This window comes from Chenopodium album, chromosome 9 (assembly GCF_948465745.1).
Source record: "Chenopodium album chromosome 9, dcCheAlbu1.1, whole genome shotgun sequence".
NCBI lineage: Eukaryota > Viridiplantae > Streptophyta > Magnoliopsida > Caryophyllales > Amaranthaceae > Chenopodium > Chenopodium album.
This window is the reverse complement of record NC_137842.1, coordinates 2899813-2905377: the sequence shown is the minus strand read 5'-3', so window position 1 is coordinate 2905377 and position 5565 is coordinate 2899813.

Genomic DNA, 5565 nt, shown 5'->3' with positions numbered 1-5565 from the left:
TCCAGATCCCCTAGAAGCGCACCTGTAGCACGACCGAGCTTGTGGTTTTGCTCCATGGGAAAACCACTCGGCTTTGCCCCTAACAAACCTGCCTCAGAAATAATATCCAACGAAGATTTACGTTGGCATAAAAATAATCCTGAAGCACTACGAGCAACCTCTATGCCCAAAAAATATTTCAAAGGACCTAGGTCCTTCATCTTGAAACAATCACTGAGATAAGCCTTGAAACCAACTAGTGCAACAGAATGATTACCAGAAATTATAAGATCATCAACATATACCAAGACATTAATTTGAACTTTGCCTTTAGTATACGTGAAAAGAGAATAATCAGAGTAAGATTGAATGAAGCCATACCCTTTCAAAGCCTGAGTTAGCTTTGCAAACCAACACCTCGGTGCTTGCTTCAACCCATACAAGGACTTGTCCAATCGACACACTAATGTAGGATCTTCACTTTCAAACCCGGGAGGTAATTTCATTTATACCTCCTCATCAAGATCACCATGCAATAAAGCATTATGCACATCCATCTGATGTAGTTCCCAATTTTTTGAAGCTGCAATTGCAAGAAAAGCCCGAACCGTTGTCATCTTTGCAATTGGAGCAAACGTTTCACCATAATCTATGTCTTCCTGTTGATGATTACCAAAAACAACTAAACGGGATTTAAGTCGTTCAATATCACCGTTAGACAAATATTTTGTCTTAAATACCCATTGACTCCCTAGTGCACGTTTACTGGGAGGAAGATGCACTAAGGTCCATGTACCGTTATCTTCCAAAGCCCTTATTTCCTCTTGCATAGATTTCCTCCAACCTTCATGCTTCATGGCCTCTTTAAATGATTTCGGATCATGACCACCAACAATAGCTGCCAGAAACTTACAATAATTCACAGAAAACTTGTCACAATTTATATAATGTGCTAGAGGATAAGGAGTACCTGAAGGAGTGTTGGAGAACGGAGTGGAGGAAGCCGGATTGTTAGCAAAAACGGAGTGAGTCACATAATCTCGGTGTCGGACATTCGGTATTTTTTCTCGAAAACCACGCCCCAAGAGCTGTGGAGCTGTTGCCCCTGTATCACTGTTATTGTCGCATCGAAGGCTAGCAGCAGAATCAGACGGGGGCTGATCTGTGTACCCCGCGCCCGCGGCATCCAAACCCGCGCCCGCGCCCACGGCTTCCTCCTGCGGGGAGGCAGAATCAGACTCGGGCTGATCTGTGTACCCCGCGCCCGCGGCATCCAAACCCGCGCCCGCGGCTTCCTCCTGCGGGGAGGCAGAAACTTTATGCTGCTGGGCAGCCTGCAACCCCGCGTCCGCAGCTTCCACCTACAGGGAGGCAGAATCATGGTGCTGCTGGGCATTCTGCACCCCCGCGCCCGCGGGTTTCACCTGTGGGTTTAAGCCTGTGCCTCTGTCAACCTCACCATTATGCCCATATGCCACCATAACATCATTAGAATCCTCAAACTCAATAAAATCATCATGAACCTCACATCCCGAATCAAAGTTTTGAGGCGCTATATTCACATCATCCGGAGTAGCAAACGGAAATACATTTTCAATGAACTTAACATCCCGAGACACAAAAAAAACCTTAGATTCAAGATCATACAAGCGCCACCCTTTCTACCCAAAAGGATAGCCCACAAAAACACACTTCCGACTTCTACTTGCAAACTTATCCCCATTAGTTTTCTGATTATGTGCAAAACATAAACACCCAAAAGTACGAATGGCATCAAACTTAGGGGGCTTATCAAATAGGATTTCGAATGGGGTTTTATTTTGTAGCAAGGGGGTGGGAGTACGGTTAATTAGATGAGCCGCGGCAAGGACACACTCACCCCAAAAATAAATAGGTAATTTGGCTTGAAATCTCAAAGCTCTCCCAACAGACAGAATATGCTTATGTTTTCTCTCAACCCTCCCGTTTTGTTGCGGAGTGCCCACACAAGAAGTTTGGAAGATAATACCCGTAGTATAAAAAAAATCACGCAAACAGTTAAACTCAGTGCCATTATCACTTTGCACAATTTTTATGGTTTGAGAAAATTGTCTTTCCACCATAGCTACAAATATCAAAAACATACGGAAAACCTCTGTTTTATCATTCAATAAATAAATCCAAACGGCTCTAGAATAATCATCAACTATTGTCAAAAAATAACGAGCTCCGCATGAGGAAACATGTCTATACGGGCCCCACAAATCACAGTGAATTTTCTCAAAAATCCTAGATGCTTTATTATCACTCAAAGAAAAACTATCTCTAGGATGCTTAGCACGCATACATACTTCACATCCTTTATCTAAACAAGCTTTATTACTAACTATGGGAAGTAACTTAACTACTTTCTCGGAAGGATGACCCATACGACGATGCCACAACTCCAACTCTGAATTTGCAACGCTCACATGATGCGCCAAGTCCGTTTTGCTAAAGTAAAACAATCCGTCCCTCCTAGTTCCCGTTCCAATCAGCTCCTTCGTTTGGTCCTGTATAGCACAAATATAAGAGTTAAATTGGACAGTACAATTAAGATCATCATTGAGTTGCGAAACAGAAATCTAGTTACAACTCAAATTAGGAACATAGAGTACTCCGGTGAGAGTAATCTTGTCCGATAAACAAACAGAGCCAATAAGAGATGCCGACACCGTCTCTCCATTAGGCAATCCAACCGGACATTCAAAGCTCTTAGTATCAAAAAGCCAATGTTTTTCTCCGGTCACATGATGAGTAGCTCCTGTGTCAATAATCCAAGAGGTATCATCAAACTTACCACTCAACCGATTATCGGAAATTGTTGCATTACCCATCAATCCCGTAATCGTTTTCCACTGTTCACTTGTGAATAAGCGACCCGAAGCAAAAGTGGTCGAGTCATCCGAGCTTGAACCAACACCAACCACCGCGTTAGCCTTCACCGGACCTCCACGACCACGGCCAGCAGGAGGCTGCTCCCCCTGACTGCTAGCAGCCCCTTCCGGCCACCCATGCTTGTCATAGCAACGAGATTCTTCATGCCCACGTTTTTTACAAAAATTGCAAATTTTATCGGACCATGATAAGTCTATTTTATATATATTTTTATTCCCCGTCCCACGGTCATATTTGTGCTTATTTGAGCTCTACGGAGCTATTTTTATTACTAATATACGTTTTCTAGTGTTTTTGTAGAGTTGGTATTATTTTGTAGGAATTTGCAAAATTATGATAATTTCCGAGCTAATTGAACCACTACGAAGATATTAGAATCGGAGCGTATTTTATGACCGTATATTTAATGCCCAAGACCGAGTTAAAGAAATTTAGTTCGGTGATTAAGGGCTCGATATATGAAGAGGTCCAAGATTTTACAAGATTATACAAGTTATTATTACGGACCAAGCAAGTGAAGAAAAATGGGCTAATAAACTCTAAAAGCCCAAGTTGAAACCTGTTGGGCGTGATAAACGGATGGGCCCAATCGGGCAGCAACTGGCTGGGTTAGATGAGGCACGTTTAAGCTGATGGGCTCGAATTCCTTGGACCTTACTCCAGCTTTCCTTAAGTCGGCTTCTGACTTTAGTGGCCTTGAGATTCACACAGCTTTTGGGTTATTTTTCCTTATAAAAAGGATAGAGTATTAGGGGGGAGTGGGGGGAAGATTTCTATGATTTTAGTTCTTTAATTTTTACGGAAGTTTTTCTTAGTTTTAGTTTTTTAGATTAATTTAGTTTCTTTTAGTTTTTTTTCTTTCTATCTCTACTCTATCAATTTTATTATTTTGTTTCCTTGTTACTTTAATACTACTATTCTCTTTCTCTTAATTCTTGCTCTTTATCATGTCTCCTTTAATTACTTTGTTTAGTTTAGATTTAATTATGTCTGGGTAGTTTAATTCTAGGGTTTATGAGGATCCATAATTAATATGAAGGGATAGTTTGTTATTATTGATTATTGATATTGCATGATAATTTCCTATTGAATTGTTTTAATTCTTTGCAATTAGATTATGAATCGAGCAGATGTAATTTGATTGTGAATGTTTAGCAATATTGAATTGATGAATCGGGCAGATGTTGGTTTAATATTAAAGGCTAATTTTAATAGGAACTTAGGTCTAGTAAATTGCGAGAGCCTGTTAGATCTATGTTGATTAATAAATTGCGAGAGCCTGTTAATCATGTTATCTGTGCATTGTTAATTATTAATTACTTCGTTCTATCCCGGAATATTAATTATTGGTGAACCTGTGACCCTAGGTTTCCTTATTATTGATTCTTTTCTCCCTAAACTTATTCTTCGTAGTATAGAATTCATACCTAAAAATATTGGTTACTTGGATAATTTAGTTTATAATAATTAATTAGAATTAAAAAGACTTGTTTCCCTGTGGAGTTCGACCCTACTTCCCTATCTACTGTAGTTAGTGATTTAGGTAATTATTTTTGATTAGGGGATACGACTTTACCCTGTCAGACCAGCACCTCGAGGTTTCATGTCCCACTTTCTTACACTTTTCACACACCGGCAGTGGACGGTCAGAGCCTCCACCACGACCCCTTCCGGCACCGGTTCGCACAGCAAAACCGAGAGCAGGAGGATCCTCCTTCTGCCGAGACATGCCCCGTACCTTTTCCTCTTGAGACACCTGCTGAAACGCCCTAAGCAAGGAGGGAAAGGGGTCCTGAGAAAGCAAATTGGATCGAACAGGGGCATAGTACTCGGAATATAATCCGAGCAAAAACTGTTGGAGACGATCTCCATCACGCCGATCAGCATGCTGGCGGCCAACATTACATGTACACTTTCCACAAGTGCAAGCAATTAAAGGTTCCAATTTATCAAGTTCATCCCACAACACTGCCAATTTGCTATAATACACAGCCACAATCATGTTCTTTGTTTGCTCACAACGATTAATATCCGATTTTAATTGTTGTATTCTTGGACCATTAACTAAGCAAAATTGTTCATGTAAATCATCCCACAATTGCTTAGCATTATCATATTGAGAAAGCATTGATTTTACCTCGGGGTCGATGGTGTTCATGAGCCAAGAAACGAGCATACAATGAATTGTAATCCAATCATCCTTCGTGCACGGCGGGGAGAAGGAGGTGATGGTACCATTAGGAAAACCGAACTTCCTCCGGGAGGACAAAGAAATTCGTACAGCATGAGACCACTCATGAAAATTGTCAAGTTTCAAACGTTGTGAGGTAATGTAATCCCCTGGCCGATCTTGCGATCCAAGGTAAAACGGTGAATTAGGTTCAATTTTGGTTGGAGGCAATGGAGGCGTTCCATCTTCTCCTGGCATTGTCGAACTGACGAAAAGGAAAACAGAGAAAAAAAAATTTAACCTTGCTCCGATACCATGTAGAATTGTATAAACTTACGGCTTAACCTTCATTAATTGGGGCAAAACATATATATACAACTCTTATTCCTAGTGTTACCTTAATTAGGTTACTAGAAATAAGGAAACAATATAAAAGATAGAAACAAATATATCTACCCAAAATATATCCTCAATACCCTCAGCCCTCGCTCACATTGATT